Source organism: Idiotropiscis lumnitzeri, chromosome 5 (genome assembly GCF_059441095.1).
Source record: "Idiotropiscis lumnitzeri isolate Australia: NSW breed Sydney's pygmy pipehorse chromosome 5, RoL_Ilum_1.0, whole genome shotgun sequence".
Classification (NCBI taxonomy): Eukaryota; Metazoa; Chordata; class Actinopteri; order Syngnathiformes; family Syngnathidae; genus Idiotropiscis; species Idiotropiscis lumnitzeri.
Window position 1 is genome coordinate 17,275,191 of NC_142395.1, and position 21,489 is coordinate 17,296,679.

The 21,489-nt window shown below is 40.5% G+C and overlaps 1 long non-coding RNA gene across 6 annotated transcripts in view; it reads left to right on the top strand.

Annotated features, from left to right (window-relative positions):
- The window catches only part of LOC148337091 (uncharacterized), a 205,694-nt gene that overhangs the window by 118,251 nt on the left and 65,954 nt on the right, over positions 1-21,489 (top strand). For 4 of the 6 annotated variants that reach the window (XR_015843212.1, XR_015843213.1, XR_015843216.1 and 1 more), the window contains exons 1-2: positions 1,401-1,534; positions 1,627-1,668. This is a non-coding gene — a long non-coding RNA (uncharacterized LOC148337091). Of the gene's footprint in view, positions 1-1,400; positions 1,535-1,626; positions 1,669-17,483; positions 17,600-21,489 lie in introns of those variants that run through there. The other 2 variants (XR_015843211.1, XR_015843214.1) reach the window with 2 other exon arrangements.

Below are 21,489 nucleotides of genomic sequence, written 5' to 3' on the forward strand. Positions count from 1 at the left end.
CATGATAACCGCCACCTTGCATAGTAGAAATAAACATAAGGACTTGAAATAATCATGACATTTTCCATCGTGATTGTTTCTGGACCAACCTCTCAACACAACTTGAAAATCACCATTTCTTCCATTGTTTTTGATCCGCTTACTGACATGCAAATGACCTGGCACAAACACGCTTTGAGTGTACTTTAGTTTCTCGGTGTTTAAAAAAAAAAAAAAAGAACCCAAAACGACTCACACGACAGTGTGCATCGGCCTCCATCAACAAGCGTTCCCCTCTGTGGCTTCCTATGGAAAATCCAATTTTACACACCACGGCCTTTTGGAGAAGACTTTCCACACCGTGCGCACTGCTTTTATGAAGACATTGCAATTTTATTAAGCAGTAAATACAGTTCTGTGTCACATGCTATGCATAGACACACATAGAGGATCCGCGGGGCTGTTAAATAGCAGCACTTAGCGCCAACCCGTCGTGGATGGCGGGCAACTCCAGGTTGTTGGTAAAAATGCTCGGCATTCTCGAAACAAAATGTCCGTCCCATGAGCCGTGCGAGCCATTATTTTCTTCCGGTTGATTTAATGTGTGTTTTCTCAGGTAATTGTTGCAGAGAAATGTTCCGAGTCTTGTCGTAAAGAGTGCTAATGATACTTTTTTTTCACTGTGGCTCGTAAACATGCTGGTGAGGTAATACTGCGGTGGCCCGCTGATTTTATTTAATTTTTTTTTTTAACAAATCAAATAAACGCACCTGCGTCATTTAATCTATGACCCTTGACCTGAGTCTGTGAAGCCTTTTTTTTGTACTTTAATTTCTCACATATTCCTTACTGCATAGCTCCTAACCCTCGGTTCATTTTTATGTATTTATTCATTTTATTATTAAATTAGTGTCACCATCATATAGACTAGTAGTCATAAAATTCCCAGACATTTGCGGGCCACCAACTGGGGTGGATGGAGGGTGCTCCCCGCTTATTTTGCAGAGTGGGCTTCGTATGTGGTCTTACTCATTTTGCTAGCTTGTGGTTTTAATATTAGCGTAATGCGACGAGACAATTAGGATCTTGGAGTGCTTCAAGTGTAACGGAGAGAAGGTGGTCACTTTTCAAAGTAAAATATTTTTCAGCACTTCAAGTTTGATTTTTTTTTTCTGTGGCCCACAGACCGGTGGTTGGGGACTACTGCTGTAGAACATTTACAAATGTCTGCGTCTCCCGGTGCATTCTGGGTCAATGACTGTCCTTGGCTTCCAACTTTTCATGTAGAACAAGTCTCCCCAATCCTGTTCCTCGAGGGCTGGTGTCTTTCCTGTTTTCCATCGTTCCCTGCTGCAACACACCTGATTCAAATGATCAGATTATCAGCAAGGTCTGCAGAAGCTAGCTAACGATCCTGATCATTTGATTCAGGTGTGTTGCAGCAAGGAGAGATGGGAAACAGGCACTCAAGGAACAGGATTGAAGACCCCTGCTTTAGAACTATTGCATAAAAATCTGTGATTTGGACCATTTCAACCCCTGCATTTTTTTTCATGTAATCTATGTCATTTGATTTTTCCTGACATGGACTGGACTCTGCTGGCACAGTTAAAATTAATTGACTTTCTACTTTCATTTTGTGTGCAGTGACGGCGACGTGTGCAATGCCAGGACAGAAGGAGGACACAGGTAGGACATTTGTGGTCATTTACTCAGCCCAACATTACCAGCCACTCAGTGAAGCAATCCCTAATGTGACATGCCACAATAATATTGAAATATGTAGACGTTTCTGGATTTAAAAAGCGGCAGTGACAAAAAAATGTATTTCTGTCGGGCTGATCGCATGTCCTGTCTTTCATTCGTTTCGCTGTCCGGTAGCTTGCTTACCGTACTTTAGCTTCCGCGTGTTCCTGTCCATTTCAAGATATGGTGAATGTGATTAATAATTTTTTTTTCATGTTTTCCTGTCCGAAAATTGTCATGAAAGTATTTTTTTCTTTTTTTTTACACCAACGTTGAGCCTCCAAATTCCATTAGAGCAGTTGTGTCACTTGTGGCTTAAAGCCTTTTAATCAATGCCTGCAAGTCGTACAATTTGGCCTCTAGGGATGCATTATCATTCAAAAGCGATTGTTGTTTGATAGCTTCTCTTTCTTTCTCACGCATGCACAGACAAAATCTGTAACTGGCTCCGAAATGTGCCTTACTTATCAATCGTCACTGTAAATTCGACAGATGCCACCTAACCTGTGATTACTGCCGACTTGCGCAGCAGAAATAAACACAATGGCACGCAATTAATGTGATTGCTTCTTTCACCAGTTCTTCACTCTATCCACCACCTTGTACAGTATAATAAAACGGAACGACTACAAATAAACCAAACAGTAACATAAATAATTAACAACTCGCTGGTAATGTACACGTGTATGTTATATAATTTACCGCTCCGCTTACTGGTTATGATGGCAACCAGCAGCATGCACAGAGGAAACAAACAAGGCGACTGGTAATGAGGAATAATGATGACAACCGCAATCTTTCACCCTAGATGATATGATGAAGAATCATCCACTTTCAAAAAAATACTCCGCTCTGTCAATGCTGCGTATGTGCGTGGTATAATTAATAACAGAATTGTACTGTAGAAATGCACACGATGACGATGACGTGTCCGAAAATGCTGCACAACATGCTTGAAAAGTTTCAATTCTATGCTGCAATGAATGTTACACAATATCTGCCACATCAGATAGAACTAAATGCAATGCATGTCTTAAAGATGGTGAGATCTGGATGTAATTTGTTGATTCATCATATTTTGTTCACTTGCTTCCAGACCTCAGAAAATGATTTTTCATTCTTTTCTAAACTAATTTGGTTTCAAGCCACATATATTTTCAATGAGGCACTTGCTAATGCTTGATCATCTAATTTGTGCAAGGGCACGTTCGCAAAACCACACACTCGTGTGTGTGTGTGTGTGTGTTTGCTAAATACATTTCAGACAGTGACGTGGATGCACAAAACTGACATTATATTTACGTGAAAATGTAATATACGTCTCACAGTTTGTTTTTTTTGTTTGTTTGCTTTGTTTTGTTTTGTTTTGTTTTCCACCAACTGCTAGTGTATAGTGAACAATCCGGCTGTGAGATAATGAGCTAGACTGCTGACTCTGGATGTGAAAAGAATGGATGAATAGATAACAAAATTACCTGAAATATTTATAACCTCTGCCTCTTTCATCGTCTGCGTTCCTCATAAGGATTTAAAGGGCCCTTGTGGGACGTCTTAATTGAGTTCCCTCTCACAAAAGAATATAAAAGGCTTCTTTTCTGTAACCAGTCCACCACTCCTACATTCTCCACACCTCTTTTCATCTGAAGAATGGACTGATTAAAACAGGGAAAGTTGTGGTGCATCATAATGAGCGATTATCAGGGCTGGTTTAATGCGCCAGGTAGCGTGTGTGATGGGACGTTGGTTGACTCTGAAATTTGGGGATTTGGAAGTAAATTGGGTCAAACTCTGCCTAATGTTAAGCCTGTTTTAACTTACTGGCATTGTTTTAAGTTCGAGGTGGGGAGGAATATGTGTTTTGGTAGCTTTTCCTCATAACGCTTTTCGCTAGCACACATGAATACCATAAATACATGAATTCAAGTGCTTCATCCGTATAGTTTGAATACGCACAATAGAAAGTTATTTCAACGCAGGGAAGTTAAACCAATATGTATAGTGGAACATTGGACGTTTGGGGTCTGAATTATTGGGATTTGGAAGTACATTTTCCCATCGAAAATAATTTTGTCAAATAAAAACTCTTGATAGGATTAAGTCCCTTAAGGGGATGCTTGATTGACGTCAACATCAGTACAAAAATGATGCCAGGATGGCCGAGTGGTCTAAGGCGCCGCGTTCAGGACCCAGTCTCCCCAGGAGGCCTGGGTTCGAATCTCGAATTTCCCCATTGTGGGACTAATAAAGGGATTATTATTATTATTATTATTATTATTAAAGTTTTGTTTTTTTTTTTTTTTGTGATGAGATATACGACAAATTGGCACGCCCCCTTTTGGAGCTGGGCTTATCTTTTTCCGGTTTCCGCATTTAAGTCACAGCAGGGAGGCAAGTGAGGTAATATTGCTCGAATTGTCACTTCTGTTTTTTGAAACGGCGACCGATTTGCCACCAAAATGCAAATGCCACTTCAACCTGTGAAAGTATAAAAGTGTTCTGCACAATAGTTTGGATTTATTGACATCAAACATGTGCTCATGTGATCACCTCCACAAAATCCCCAAAATATTGATATTTTGGACATTTTGCTCCAGTAGGGTATTAGTGTCAACTCTCAGAAGGCATGCGGTCGCTGACAGTGGGCAGCAGCCAGGCATGGATGTGAGAGTTAGTGGGTATCAATTTCAGATAAAGACCTCTTCTCAAACCTTGAACGGTGCGCGTCGTGTCGCGGCATGTGCTTTTAGTCAGGGATGCTCATCAATGTTCATAGAAGCAATATGTGCTCCTCCCAACAATCATCTATGGACCTCTTCTCACTTCCACAGTTCCTCATTCTCATATGAATCAGTCATGTAGAGGCTAATTCTTTCGATATGTTGAAGTGGACACACGTAGGCTTGTGTATCACTGCCATGTCGCCATAAAAGACAAACTGTCTCTGTTTTGCATCACATTCCTCTTGAGTGAAATGCTCAAATGATCGAGCTCTGCTTCTAATGCCGGTTACCCATGATTGCAGTTACATGCAGCTTTTCCGAGTAGTTTGTGTTATCACGAAAGGCAGACAACAGCATCCGCCGGAGGCCACTGAGGTTTTGAGAGAAATATAAAGCTTCAAAACATAAACAATGTCATTGATTTATGAAAATATTTGTCATCCATTTTGATTGACTACTTGTTCATAAAAGAAGCTAAATAAAGCTAATTATGTTACTGTCTGCTCATGCCCCCAAAAACACAAAGTGCAGTTGATTACAAATAGAGAAAACTAATTAGATACATGTTCCATTATACCCCAAGCGGATATCTGACTTGGACTATTATTTTTCATGATGTACAGAAAAGTTGGAGGAAAAAAATGTTATTTCATTCCCTGTGGAAAGTGAAACACTTCACAATACCCAGACACAAAAGCATGAATCATGCGTGAAGCCAGTGTGTTTATAAGAATATATCTAAAAAAAAAAAAGAAAAAAGTCAGTGACTGATGGTGTTTTATGCGGAACAAACGCATCCATCCATCCACCCGGGTGGACGTGTCCGAGGACAAGCCCACAGCGGATTTGCGTGGTGAGGCAAGGCGCGACAAAACGAGAGGCCCAACTCTCCGTAGATCTCATTAGAACGGTCATAACACGGCAACGAGAGTGGAAGGAATATTCATCGGACGCCCCGCCGCCCCCTCCTCCCTCACAGCCTCCGCGTCAGCTCTCGTGTACCACCAAGCCGCCGCCTTGGGTATTCCACAGGCGTCCATCATCATAACAGTGTTGCTTATTACGGCGTGTCCTACGCATGGGGGCAGAGTGTGATGTGAATTAAAATGCCGCACATGGACTATAGCAAGCAAAAAAAAGTATTTAGAAAGCTTTGTTGCCTTTTTTTAACTAACAAAACTGAGTTACTGCTGTCTGTACGAAACAAAATGGAGTTACGGTATTTTCACGACCATAAGGCACACCGTATTAAAAGGCGCTGTCTCAGTTACGGGTGTGATTTCTGTATTTAACACAGACAGAAGGCTCACCATATTATTGGGCGTCGGCATGGTAAAACATACGCTAGCTTAAAACATACGCTAGCATGAATACACGCTAAAACCTATGCTAGCAGTTCTTTCTTTAGATATAAAAACACATTCATGACTAGTTTCACTTTTGACAAAATTGTCATTTTGGGACATTTTCAATAATAGTAATACTACTCCTACTACTACTACTAATAATAATAATAATAATATTTTTTTGCCAATAATTTGACTTCTTAGAGGCTATGAGTGCAGTATGTATTTAATTGTGTAATGAAATATGAATTAATGTTGTAGTCAGCATTTATGGAGCCATACTAAGACTACTTATTTCTACTTTCCTCATTATTTACTTTGACTTAATTTTATTATTTTTTTAACTTTCTTTCACTTCTTTCTTTCTTTGTCTCACTATTTAGATACTTTTCACTCACTCTATTACCATTATCGCTTATCTTTTAGATGTAGGAATGTTAGCCTTAGCTTTGGTTAGCATTCGGGTAGCATAAAGACAGGAAAACACAAATTTGCAATGTAGTTCGCGTCTAAAAAGGAGCATGTTACATTAGTAGTGCTTTTGGCGTCTTTCATCTTAAGCTCATCTAATATCTTTATACTCACAAACTCTCTGTTGTTGTTTCTGATTTTACATGAATTTGAATGTTATGCTAATCGGGGGAGACGCGCAGTACGTTCATGTGGATTAAAGCGTAAAAAAAAAATTGCAGTGTACAAAAGAGAAAACTATCCGTCCTACTCACATTAATATTGACAATTTCAACACAGCTCGTGATGTGTATCTGTATTTCAATTCGCGGCTCATAATTACACCGCCATTGTCTGCTAGCTTGTGTTTGTAATAAATGCAGAGCCATGATAATCTGTCTCGCTGCGATAGCTAGCCTCATTAATATGGACGGAATATTCCACAGAGTGTTTCATGTAACTGTCCTGCAATAGGCTGACTTTTTTGTTTGAGCAACGTCTTTCATGCCGCAAGACAGTGAAGCGAACATGAAACATTGTTTGGACGCTCACGAATAGTCCTGTGGGCCTTTTCTGACAAAACCGAAATGTAACAATGCAGAGGTTTGCGGTGTTTGGTGGAATAAGGTTACTCTTTGTTTGAATCACAAATCAGAAAGAGAAGTACTCTTGACACTGGAAACAAACAAGTTCAAACAACAAAACAACAGAGTCCTGCAGGGTGACAGGAGTTCACCTAACCAGACTGATGTACTGTGCGGACTTGGGGAATGCATAAAAACTGTGTCCATTGTGGGGGGGCTGCTTTGGGAGTATGGGGTCTTGGACCTTCTAATATGGGCTGGTTGGTCCAAGTCAGTGTTGTGGGAAGTAAGTCCCAGTTGTTTAGTGAGGATTGGACTCACCGAGCTGCAATATTCAACTCTGTGAGGTTGGGGGAGCGAGGGATATGTTGATCGACATGGAGGAGTTCAGACATTTTGGTTCCTTTATTCACAAGTGAGGGAAATGTTCCAACCTTCTTGTACAGTCTCGAGCTATGGGTCAAGGTTCTGGGTATAAGCTACCAAAATTTGTTTACTTTGCAGGGTGGGGCTCAGAGTAGGAGGAGCCATAGGAGGTGGCTCGGACACCTGGTTAAGATTCCCTTCGGACGTCTCCCTGGTTTGGTTTTCCCGGATAAGCTCATCTCGTCTGATTATGCAAAGTACCGCTAGAGTTCAGAGCCGCCTACTGAATACCTTTGGTCTAAACCACTGATGCCCAACTCTTGTCCTCAAGAGCCCCTATTCAGCCTGTCTCCCTCCTCCAACACATCTGATTCAAATGGTCAGCTCATCAGCGACCGCTCAAGAAGTGAAGCTTGTGCGTTAAAAAAAAAGTGAAGAGCGGCTCTTTTCGCATCCAGTCAGCACACCGCCAAACTTTGAACTGCCGGGCAAGCAGCCACTTGGCCTTGGCTGACTCCACCTGCGTATCTCAGAGGAGCACCTTCGCTGAATCCTACTGCTTCTTGTTGCGCATCTTTGACAAAAGAAAGCCTTGTAACAGCGCTAAGCGGGAAGTGTGAACCTGGGATGTGGGTGGGTCTGCTGTGTGCTGTTGTAAAAGCACTCGCACACACACACACGCGCGATTAACTCACAACACACATTCAATCATCAGACTTGGAGTTCTTGAAGTGTTTGGTTTGGCAGTACGACTGGCCTTGGTTTACTTATCCTTATTGAAGCAATTATTTTCTGACTCGTTTTTTTTCCTTTTTATTTTAATGACGGAAGAGAAGCTCAACCTCTTAAGATACCACATTTTATTTCCCCATAAATATGCTAAATTCAATGTCATAAAACTTGGCCTGCATTCTTAAAAACAAAAGTCCATGGTGAACGACTGTTTAGCACAATGTCCTCACAGTACAGCGGTGCAGGGTTTGATTCCGGCTCCGGCCTTCCTGTGTGGAGTGTACATGTTCTCCCCGTGCCTGGGTGAGTTTTCTTCGGGTACATTCCAATGACAATCATGGTAGGTACACGGGAATATATATATATATATATATATATATATATATATATATATATATATATATATATATATATATATATTCTGTCCGACAAACCTCTCTGAATGTCACATGCTGCTGAGTTTGGCACGTTTTGTGGTGAAGGAAAAATATGCATGCAAATGTTGTCGCGGGGTTTGCGAAAAGGGCGCCGCCTCGTCAAAGGTTCACAATGTGGTCTGACGTTCTGAACAGGACGTTCGCAAAGAAATTATGTTGCAGTGAGAAATGTGGAACACTTGCTCGTGATGGAAAGATTTTCACGCAGTTTGTTGGTAAAGGGATAAATTTATGCATTACATATTCAGGTGACTTAAAAAAAAATCTAACTGTAATCTATTGCAGTCAATACATTCAATTAACTCAAAATTAGTTAATTTGCCTTGAAAATCTTTGGCTTCCACTGTATTGCCAGGGGAATTTCTTTTCCTCATCCCCGATATTGTACTATGGAATCAAAGCCCCGATGTTTACATGTAGTCCCATGACGCCACAATCATCACAAAATATTTATACATGTAAAAGCGTACTCATAATGACAACAGTTTGCAGCAAAAATGAGGCACATATCCTATTATTTGTTTTTAGGGTCCTTGGTTTAACTCCAGTGGCCCGTTTCAAAGCATCCAAGGTCCGCTGAAGGCCCGGCAAGGTGCTTTTCATCTGCTGAAAGCTTCTTTTGACACACGAAGTTCACCGTAGGGAATTTGAGCCGAGCCCGGCGTGAGAAACCACTTGACACAAAAACGTTCGCTTTTTGGCCTTTATTGGGTTGGATTTATTAAAACAGCTATCTTCTGACAATTCATTTCAGAAGCCAGTGACTCAGTTATTTTTTTTTTTGTTGGTGTGTGTGTGTGTGTGTGTGTGTGTAGTCACCCTCTGGAGGCTTTCAAGGGGCTCCTCATGACTGACAGGTGCACTGATATCTGAAAACAGCAAGTGTTGAGATACGACCCAATATCAAGGCGCATTAGGGGCTGAAAATGGGACTTCATTCTCCTAGGATGATATTTTTCTCAAAATTTTACTTTTTTCTACCTTGTAAAAACATTCAAACTTATTTGCTGGACAATGACAAAATTGGTCCAGTTTTTTAGAAAAATATGGTTTGGATTTGGTTAGTATTTAATTCATTTCAACATTTTTTTTTTTAATTCAGATAGTTTTTGAGTGGGTTTATTTTTCGTTTTTTGCGTTAGTTATTAATATATATATTTTAATCTATTGTCACTTTCCTGTGAAAAACATGTTTTGTCAAATTATGTAATTTAAAAAAAATCACAATAATGTGACGTCTGTAACGCAGAAAACCCATTAACGTAAAAATATAAACCTGTTTTTAAATGGACGTGTTTTTCCCTGATTTTCTTATAGATTTGGAAATGAAAAGGTGGCTGAGGTAGTTCTGAAATGTCATTTATCAGTCATTTATTTCTCATTTTGTTATGTGCTGAAGGAAACAAAAATAATCTAGGTAAATATCATGTAAAAGTTGCTTACTGTTTGGATTTTATTTTTTTATGCCGGACAAGTCTTCTTGTAACATGTCCACGGTGAGCGCAATTTTATTAATGGTAATGAGTCAGGCCTGCTGAACTCACAATGCGTACGCTCAGCCACAAAACACTATATTGGCATGCACGTAATTCCTCTTATCTTTACGGCGCACTTTGTAGATAAGTGCCGATAGTCCGTGTTGGTCATGCTCACGAGATGCTCGTAATTATGCAAATGGTGTTGAATGTGAAAAAAAAAAATAATGAATACACCCTTTTTGTGGCAAAAACCCTGTTTGGCATGGACCGCTGCAGCTGGTGTGCATGGTTCAAAACGTGCGATAAAATGGAACCGCTGTGACTATCTTGCATCCTCATCAACATTTAGAGTGGCAGGTCAAGCCTCTCATCACAGATTGCCTCCACCGCGGTCAAGTATCAACACAGTAAAGGTACTCGATGCCTGGCCTTTTTATCTTTGTCTTGTATTGGAAAATTAAAAAAAAAAAAAAGACAAAATGTCAGCACAGTCATCACGTTTGCTTTTACTTAAAAATAGTAAAAGTACACTCACAAAAATTGTGAGACCAACAATTATGGTATGCTGCCGGTTTTCCATCTCTCTCGGTTGCAAGACACCTGTTTCAAATGATCAGCATCGTTATCCAGCTTCTGCAGATCTTGCTGATTATCTCATCATTTGAATCAGACGTCTTGCAGCTTGCAGACATTTTTACAGCTTGCATGGAAAACAGGCAGGACAGCGGCCCTCGAGGAACAGGATTGAAGATCCCTGATATAGTATGTAATTAAGATTATAATATGCTGAATTATTAGCCGTCATTAAAATGTAAGATTTAATTCTGTGCTCCAACCGCCAACTCATGTTAGATTTGCTTCTATGTCTTTTATATATAAAAAAAAAAAATAGTTTCTAAATTCAGGAGCACTTTTGTCTATTTTTTGGGGGGAAAAAAGTTGCTGGAGGAGTCAGAAAATTCGCTCAACAAAGTGATAACATCAGTAAGTTGCAGAGACCTCGTTTGTACTAGTGTCCACACGTGAGCACATACTTTAAATAAAAGCTTAACTTTCAAAATAAAATCACTACATATGTTTTGATTTGCATTCATTGTCACTGTGGAAACTCCGTGCATCCGAATGTCACCCCTGGGCCGTACTTTGTGGAGGTTTTGTTAGTTATTTTTTAGCTTTTAGTTTCCGAGGGTGTTACAAAACAAATGTATCCTTGAGATTTTCTCTAAATGCTACTAAATTAAAAATAAAATTTTCAACGGCTGAATGGCTCGAAGTTTTTTTGTTTTTTTTCCTCCCATTGCTTGCGGGCGGAGCATGGCCGCAAAGTTTGATAATTCAATCTAATCATGATAATAAAAGCTCAACTCCACTTGGTCAGATACAGACAAAATGTTTCATTTCGCGACAGGAGATTCATTGTCATGAGATGACTGATTATGAGAGGACAAAAAGTTTTAAGAACGAAGGCTGCCTTTTTTTTGGTTGAAAATAGAAATTTTAAATGAATGTAGGGCATATTCAATAGCCCTTCAGAAAACATTTCCCCCGAGGGATTTTGTCCAAAGTATCAAATTTGAACCACGAATGCTAGACAGATGGGCGATGCTAAATTTGTCAGCTTGTTTGCATGCGGCATCTAATGCAGGCGAGCAGGATGTCAAAGTTGGATGATCATGTCAACCATTCGCCATGAATGATCTTGTTTGCCGATGCACGCAGCTTTAATTTACATTAAATCAGCATCATTTCTACTTTCATGAATAATTTAGCAGCCTGATTTTGACCTGCGTGCATCAGTCACTAAGAGTATACCGTCACTATCTTACAAAGCGACAATATGTTTTGTCTTGCATTTTCTTCATGGAACATGCCGATCAATACTCTTCCTCAGATATGTGCGCTTTAATATGCATCTTTGGTTCTTTTTATCTAAATACAGATGAACGCATAGCGCATGAATAATGCATGTTTAGGTGACATCAATGATAATCAGATGGCAGCGATAAGATAATTTGTGCACTTTCGAAGAGAATCATCATACTTTAAAATGTCTCCCGTTGCGCCGCGCTTATGATAGTGCCGTCAATCTGGCATGTTTTATATTAGCAATGCAAGATAACAGCAGCACAACTTGTATTAAAGATGCTGATATTTCACTCTGAGCTGGTGAATCTGTGAATAAATTGAGAAGCGATCATCATTATTTCAGTTTATTGTGTTGCACATTTAATTTGTTCCGCGACATGCCACAAAAAAAAACAAAAATGCTTTAACAGTTAACTCATTCACTATCTGACCTAGTAAAGTGAATGTACTTTTTGACGTCATTATCCGTCAATAGCAATGAATGAGTTAAGAGCTGATTTTCGAAGGGCTCCCGTGTCACGTGCTGAAGAACGACAGTGCTGATTGGCTGAAGAGTTATCTGCAATTAAATGCACTTCCTAAAGTATTTTTTATTTTTTGGTCGATTGGCACATTCTAATCCATGCATGCAACAACACTGCAGTTTTGCTTAGCGTTCACTTGTGGCATGATAGCGCTTCCGAGTGCCCGCTTTGTTTGAAATGGCAATTGTCGCCCAGGTTGCTGCTGAGAAACACAGTCTTAGCCCCATTTTGACGGAACAATTGCTCCAAAATCTGGAGGGCTTGCTTTATAGAAACATTTTGTGACATAAGCCACTCACGAAAAATGTACTTGGTTGTGTAATTTCACACTTGACGGGTGGGCAGGCACTCCCGAGACCCATTTAATGTCTCTCTAACATCTATCACGGCATTTATTGCAAAGCATTTATTTGCTGTCATGCAAAACACATTTCAAAAGCATTATTTGTGCAGATTTCACTTACAAAGAACAAAAGAGCCTCCAGCTTATGCGGAGGATTGGTTTATAGGCGTACTTGTCACTTTTTATTAACTAGTGTTTATGGAATATGATGTTGAATGGAGATAAATAGTCAAATGAGTGCACAGCGAGACTTTAAATCTTTGAACATACGTCTTACAAAAGTCTGCGGTGCAACGACGAAAAAGAGACAAATGAAAAGACGACGTGATGTGCTTCAAGGACGCCGTCTCATTGCTTTAGTTGTCTGGCTCCTCAGACTTCAACACGCAACCTCTGGAGGCGGCGGGGGCGTGTTGTTTTTTGGGGGGGGGTGGATGGTTGAAGTCCTCGTGGGGGCAGCCCAGAGAACGCTCCAGGCGTGTGTCACTCCCCATCGGACGCCGCCCTTGTAAAAGCGCTGTATGAAAGTAAACAAGTCACGTGCCGGCGTCTCCAGACGTTTTCATGTCGCAGTTCACCCCTTTTCAACTCTTTGACTTTGACAAACTCGGAGGAGCTTCTGGAGATTTGGCACTAATTACTCAACTGTTGCTTTGTTAGAATAGTTTCAGATATTTCACTATACACTAGTTAGATGTGATGTTTGTGTTAATTTATTTTTTACTGAGGGGGCGCTTTGTTTTGGTTGTTTTTGTTTTAGTATTAGTTTTAGATTTTTTTTTTTTGTTTGTTTTGTTTTATGTATCAGATGTCGCTAAACATGTATGCACCTTTTTTGCTTTTTCTTTGCATGCTGAACCCATTGAATCAAATGATGGAGGCCAGAATTAACTTTGAAAGAAGGTAATTCATTCTAAAATGCTACTGGAAGTAAGAAAACGCAGTTAAAGGAAGTTTCAAAAACAACCATCAACACGATTTACCATCACTGGAATTTGAGATACGTTTCAAGTTCACCAGACTTCACACGAGACTTCTTTTTATGGGGATACCTAAAAGCCAAAGTCTACGCAATGCATCAGTTTGAGAACAGTTTTTCTTATTTTTTTTTTAATTGTAACAATTTTACTTTTTTAAAAAAGTAGATTGACTTACAATTTAGTAGGCTTTGTACTCTGTATGCTTGCATTATCCCACCCTGCACGGCGTACAAAAACTCCAGACAATTACATTTCATGTGAATACAGCACACATAACAAATACCATGTGAAAAAAAAATGAGCTTTTATTTCAGGGAGAAAGGAAAACAAAAGAAACAAATAACCGCGCTGGGAGTGAAGTTTTGTGTTGCTGTGATCTCCCCCGCTGCAAACTTCTGAGACGCGTCCCCCCCCCCCGTCTGCGTAATTGCACTTCACTCTCAGATGCCTCACAACATGTTTGATACACAGGCGAATACCCCGCCTCCAAGTTTGCCACTCTCATTGCAGCCATTCCCTGGAAAGGCACAACACGAGCTCAGTAGTGCATCGATTGCCTGCTGGAATGCATCTCGCATCCGAGGACGACGGCTCGGGTTTGGGCGCCTCTTGATGTCTCTTTTGGGGGACTCGCCACTTGACATGATCCAGTGCTGTTGTCGTAGCCAACAATGCCAAAGCAATCACGCTATGACTGCATCCATTCTAGGTTTCGGGACTCTGATTCAGTTTGTTTGATTTATCGGACAGTTAAAAGTAGCTTTAAACATGATTTGTTGCGTCGCAAGTCTCATCCGCCAGCTGGGGAAATCTCACACGGCAACATTGTTCTCTCTCAATGATGTGTCATAAAATGGACTCGCGACAGGATACGTGTGAATTATTCAGATTTACTGTATTTATATTTCATGTCAGATTTTTGTTTTGCGCGATTGCATAATTCAGATTGAGGAGAAAGCTTTCAGCTGCTAAAAGAAAGAACAACGCTCCTTTCGGAGTTTGATTCTTGTCTGGTTACATTTGAAGCATGTTACGGCAAAATGACTAAAGTGACATCTCAGGTTCCAGATTTTTCCCATATGAAATAATAATAATTAAAGCTGAACACAGTGATGAATGGGTCCTCACATGCCCTGCTGGGTTGTGAATACTTGAAATAATCATCAAACTTTAATGCCATGTTTCGCCCACGTTTAGCTGAACAATTTAGCGTCACCCATCTGTCTGGTGTACCTGATTCCAATTAGGGCTCACTTGGGTGAATTCCCTCGAAGAGTTTCGTCCAAGTACGAGTCCTGAAAGTTACTTAAAATGAGCGCTTTAATTTAGAATGGACGACTTGCTTTTCGCTTTTCTTTTTCAGGTCTCTGAGACACTGATGTGCACTTTGATATAGTAGAAAGATAATTTTGTGAGTGAGCTGTGGTTTTGCAGTGTCCAGAGCCAATAATTTAATAAATGTTCTCAAGGATCAAAATGCATGCAAAATAACGGGAAGTTTTTTTCTTTTGTTCGTTTTTTTTTTTTTTTTTTGCTGTTGTTTTTTTGTTGTTTTTTTTTTTTGTATCTCAAGGTCTCCCAAAACCAACTCACAGTTTGAAAAGTGGAAAATCATTTTGAAGATTCGCTCGGAAAAATAGTCGATCCATGATGGCAGTTTCATGCAATTCCATGGCTGACATTCCCTTAAAAAAACCTTCAAACTGAGAGGTTCCACTGTAGGCTATCATGGATATAGTGTGCTCTGCTTAGTCTACCAAAAGGAGACACCGCCAAATTTTTTTATTTTATTTTAGTAATATTTCAAGCATATCAACCCGATCAGATGTTTGCGTTTAGCGCCATTACCATTTCAGCTAGGCTTTGTTTGCAAGCCTTCCCTCAGGATTAATAGAGCCCGAGCCGTAAGCTCATCTCTGCCTGTGTTTTGGCCATTAGCCACGCCAGCATTAGTGCCAATCAGTATTCACGGGGGCAAGCGGCGGTGTCACACAGCCATCAGGGAAATTTGCTGAGATACAAGAAACTCTCAGGAGCCATTAAAGCGTGACGTTTCTCCGACGAGTCGATATGTGACAGATTGATAAATGAACAAATTATCTGCGTGGCACTGTGGTCGTAGCTGAGCGTCAAAAATCCCAACATAACAGTTTTTTCCCCAACTCTGGCAGCTGTCTGCGGTGCAACAGTCAGAAAGAGATTGTAAAAGGATGCTGACGCAGGCTGCGGATTAATCACTATTCTATTGTGTTGGCTGGCCACTCCAAGATGGAGAACCAACGAGCTTTGAATGGAACATTTGTCATCAATTGCCATTTCTCCTTAGTGTCGTGGATATGTGATGGCGGCGACTGGCTTCAGAGCCATTCGACTACTATAAGACCCGAGAGTGCCAGCGCCGTGATTGTTTGTCTTAAGAAAAGATATGTATCACATCAATGGAAGAAATATGCAATTTATTTTCAATATTAGAATACAGTATATCCTCAATTTGACTTTAACCTCGATGACCTGAAACCGAAGGACCTCAAATCCAATGGACAGGAAATAGTGTCCGGTCCACTCTATATGCCCCTTCGAAGGTAGCTGTTTTAAGATTGCTAAGGAATCCACTCATAGCACTATGATTGAAAGTGGGTGTTACATAGATAAACCGACTAAAGTAGACTAAAACAGGCTAAAACACATACCAGTGTGGTGGCCATGTTGGCAGGGGCGACTCTCCCGTCAAAAGCAATGTATGGACCTACGTGGCGGCCATGATAGGAGAGGAGAATGGCCCTTCAAATTTAATGGAAAGCACAGACGTGAGCATAGCATATCGCCTGACAGTAATGTACTCCTCTCGAGACCATGCTATTTTTGATACATCTATGACGCTAAATACAAACGGAAGTGAACATTTTAACCCATGGACATGACCATGCACACGGCATTATCGTGCCCCCAGGAACCAACAAGGTCAATTTTTACTAAGTATTTATTTACAATCATGAATAACTGTCTACTGTACGGGATATTCTTAGGCTCCAAAAAATGTAATTGCATTTGGTGTATTATAGGCCATGATACAAAAAAAAGTACTTTGATGTAGCAGACAGATAGCTGTAACGGACAACTCCTTCCCCATTTAGCCTGTAAATTGAGGTTGCACTGCAATTAATCATGAAAAACAACAAGTTCTTTTTGTCAATTATTTCACGAGGTCTTGGGACTAACACTGCAGCTGTTGGTCCTCAAAGCCACTTTTGCCTTGCGATTACAAACATAAACTTGTTTACAGATACTTGGAATGAGACATATTGTTTTAGTGAAGCGAGAAAGTTACACCTCTGAATGATAGGAACAACGTGGAAATTGGACACTTGAGAATTTCTGCGCATAATGAATTTACCACAACAGTCTGCTTCATGTCTTTTTCACAAGATATGGTGAAGCAACATGTGGCTTGTGTTTTTTTTTTTTTTTAGCAAATCCTATTCCGAGTAACTCAAAACACTTGCGTGTGTGACCGTAAAGTGTTTCGATGTTCAACAACAGACCTTGCCTGATGCATACCATGAAGTTTCTTACAAGATATCCGACAGCTCTTGGTGTTTCCTTGTGTTTGTCACAAATAAGTTGTATTTTCTGGCATATCATAGGATTCTCCACAAACAGGCCTCAAGCAAAGAAGGGCTTTGGCATGGCGGCCACGTCGTGTCTAGACCCCGCGCCCCCATAGCCGTTCTTTCTACTGATTTGATAATGTTAAAAAAGTATCACACCCATGATGCAACGTCAAGCAAATCTGCTCATTTGTCTGTCTCGCTCAGAAATCTCTGCCGTACCAGTTTTGACATGTTTGTCATAAATATTTTATGAGCGAGCCCGTAGGATCCTGCCGTCTGAAAGTTAGGTTTACATTTTCCACTCTCTCCAAACCACCCAAGGTCAACCTGTGCGCACCCGTATCAAGGACCGCCGCTTGTGTGATCGCCGCAGTCAAGACAAAACGCAACCTGCGCCAGCTATGAAATCTGACATATAAAGGAAACACATTCAGCTGGCGGTAGTATGGAGGTGGGCGGGGGGGCAGTGGGGGCGGGTGGTAGGTCCACGTAACCACAAGTGCGCTTGTTTATTTGCAGGTCAATGCACTTGGACTGCGCTGCTGCCGCCAGCCTCTCTCGCAGCTCCTCGGTTATTCAGAGCAAGCGAGTGTTCTATCTCATGCTCCCTCTGCAACGGTGGGGCTTAACGTCAATAATTCAAGTGCATGTTGTTGCCTGTTGATGTCGATGGCAAGAATGAAAGGCTAATGGCCGCGCTTGTTTTCTGCTGAGATAATGAGAGTCAAACTGATCATCATGAAGATTCCCATGAGTCAAAGGTTGATATTGTGAGGTCCAATTACTCTATACCTGAATCTGATACTTCTGTTGCTTGTGCTGGTTGGGTATTGGGTCCTATTCAGTCAGGTCCTGCGGAAGTTTATAAAAAAAAAAACAAAGAAATAAATACTAATAATAATAAAAATAATAATAATAAAAAATAAAAATAAAAAAAGCGCCCGACAACACTTTCACAATTTAACAGGAAATCATATGGACATTTCAAAAACAGAGCACCAAAAAGTTTCAAGGAACCATGTCCTGATTAATTGAACTGGAAGTCGGGCGTTTTGGACAAACTCCTGCTAAATGTATCCAAATGAGCATTAATCTGAAGCAGGTATGAGGTGTTTTTGTCCATGCAATCTAATGTGGGTGTGCTCAAAGTTTTGTTGCTGGCAAACATGTAAATAGTAGCTACTCCTGGTGACTTAAATATATCCTGTAATACATATTTCACAGATCATGACGAAAGGTAACTCAGCGCGTTTCATGATTCAAAGTATAAATGATGGCTTACTAAAATTACTAAAACAACACACTTTGCAAGAAAGGGGACTCAAAACCTGGACTCAAACTTGTTTCGAAGTGTCCATACTGGATGAGTTGCAGTTCTCGTACTTCAATCTACAATTAGAGGCAAGTATCGTGGACATTTGGGTGACAACAATTTACAAAGCTTTTTCGTAATAAAGACCTTGAAGATTAACTCCCCAAATGTTACTCAGTAGCATCCGCTGGCAACTTTAAACAGCCCCCCAAAACCAGTTTCACTGATTGACACTAATTTAATCCCAAACGTGCCTACAGAATATATGTTTGGTTGTGCCCCCTGGAAAGTTTGGAAAAATAAGTCTCACCGATCGACACAAGTCATGTCTATGAAGCCTCTCAAGGACCCACGGCCGAAATTGAACAGGAAGTCATCCTTCCTTTTTGGTTTCAAGAGGCCAAATTCCAAGGTTTCACGTTGACTCCTCTTTGAAAATTCATCTAGATGGGAACGAGTCAGAGGCCGGTATCCGAGAAGCTGAACGATCCCAGCTTTCATTAATGTTCTAGTCATGTTTGACCTTCCGCAAGAAGCATCCTTGGGTACCTTAGAGTAGTCATCCTATAGCTTTTTTTTTTTTTAACTTATTTATGTTTGGGGAAATTCTTAGCATATGATGTTCCAATGAAATAGCACCCGTGTGCTTATACTGGCGTGGATGACATGAGCAGACTTGGACAACCTGAGATATAAATAGTCCAGAGTTCTGTCCACCACCATATGCGCCGTACACTTCTAAAGATTTGTATTCCATAAGCTGTTAATAAAGCCGTTCTGTTAGGCATGCTAATGAGATTCATATATTCACCCGCTGACCTTCTTGTGCTCTACTCTGAGGGCTGCGTGTTGATGTGAAATGGCCGTAATTCAAGGTCTGGCGGGGATCTTGGTGTCACGGCGATTATCATGTACAGATCACATTATTATACATTTACTGCCCTCACTGTGCAGATGGTCAGCGTACGCGCCGCTGGCAATAACCAGCTCTGTTCACACCAGAGTGAAATGTTCTGCTGCTAAAAGGTGATTCTGTCAGGATGAAGCATTGACTACAGGCAGCATTTTTAATATGACACCTCAGAGATTAATTGATAGAATCCAGTTATGATCTTGAATGAAGAATGAAAGATTAAGTTGAGTGTGAGTGGTAATATTTCGTTCCATACTCGACAAAAGGGGAAAGTATGGAGTGGAGAAATTAAAATAAAGCAGAAACCTATGGTTGGAGATGAACACAAAGTTTCCCATTGGGCAACATCCAATATGTTTGCCGTTAGTTCATCTAAGAAAAAAAAAGTTTTCATTCAGACCTGATCTGATAGAGCTTTTCATTTTCTTTTGAATGATGCGTGCAACGAAAGTTAATGTTCGACGGGGTGGCGTTTCGACCAGGCTGGACATATTCTGGCCTTTTGGGAAAATCCCGACATTTTCCCGAAGGCCAACACGCCCCTGGCCTTGACATCTGCAAGCCAGAGGTGGAGCTGCACTGCATTCGTTTACACGGTAGATAGGTCGCTAAAGCAATCATACCTTTTGTCCCTTTAAAAATATGTACTATCAAATCGTATTGGCAAGCTATAATAATGAAAAAAAAAATGATGGGAGCTACTAGTAATCTTCCTTGAAAATGTCCTTTTCACTTGTCGTACAAGCCTATATTTCACAAAGTAGACTATTGGTGTACGAAATCCGTGATATCGCCCTTCGCTAACTTTAAGTGAAAAAATAAAATGGCAGGCATACGCAGCATAAAGGCACACATGAGACCATTTGTTTCCCGATAGGCAAGGTCATGGTCTGCTTGGAACAACCAACCATTTAGTCTGGATATGTTTTCAGCCGGTACTAGTGATTTATTTGATATGATTGCTGAATTTCAGCACCCCTAGATTTCAGACTTGGTCTTTGTTTTCTAAAGACAGGTAAAAGTTCACACAATGTACTGAACGAAAATGCGCTGATGTATTCTCAAGTTGTAAAAGTCAAACGTATTGAAGCAGAACCTTTACGATACAGCCCTAAAAGTACAACAATACATACTTTTTCCCAGGTGATGGACACTAAAGTTCACATGACAGCTTGCCAACGGCTCTCTGAACCTAGGATAATCATTTCCGTTCTCCTCCTTGATCCAGTGTTGGCTGGAGATGAGCGCCGCAAGCTGGCAAGGAAAAGACGGTCGTGAAAATGAAGCCAAACAACCGACTTCTGCTGGCATTGCAGGAGAAGCCACAGTTCAGAGAGGGAACATGGCGTGCCCAAACAAAAAAATAAATAAAAAATACTGAAATATACTGCAAACAGAAGATGTGTCACAGTTAGCAAGTTGAAGCCCTTAAAACTGAAAGTTCAGTCGTTCCATAAATATCAAATATGCAAAGTTTTGCAGGATGACTGCGCATTTTACCAAACAAAATTCAGACTAGGTTCATTTTTTAACTTCTACTCAATAACCAACACATTATCATTACTTTTTTTTTGGCTGCATTTATCATTCAATCAAGTTGCTAGGGAGGAATTAGCTTAAGTTATTCAAGCTAGGAAGCTTTACAGGCGATAAGGCAGTGAACCTGCCAATGTTCTTTTTTTGATTGGGATGACAGAAACAAGCTGATGCAATGTGTAGGTGTTAATATTAGAGCCTATAGTGCTGCGATTGTCTAGCTAACTGGCGTGTGTGTGTGTGTGTGTGTACAGACGGACTGACCGGCAGCCTCATAGAAATTGTTTTTGGCAAACAGAAGCCATATGTGTGAGCACCAAAGGTCTTGTCGAATGATTTGAGTTGGATCCATGAAGCAATATGTCTTATTAGATATAAAACCCATTGCTTAGTAATCCGCCTTTTGGTTGATAGTAGAGAGGGAGTGAGAGGACTTGATATCTTGTATTCGTCCAGGCGGACGTGCTAACTAGTCACGCACCATGCCGCTAATGTACTCTTATTCTGTTTATTATTTGATCATTTTTATGTTTATCCCCACTCAACATAAATGAGTGGACTTCATT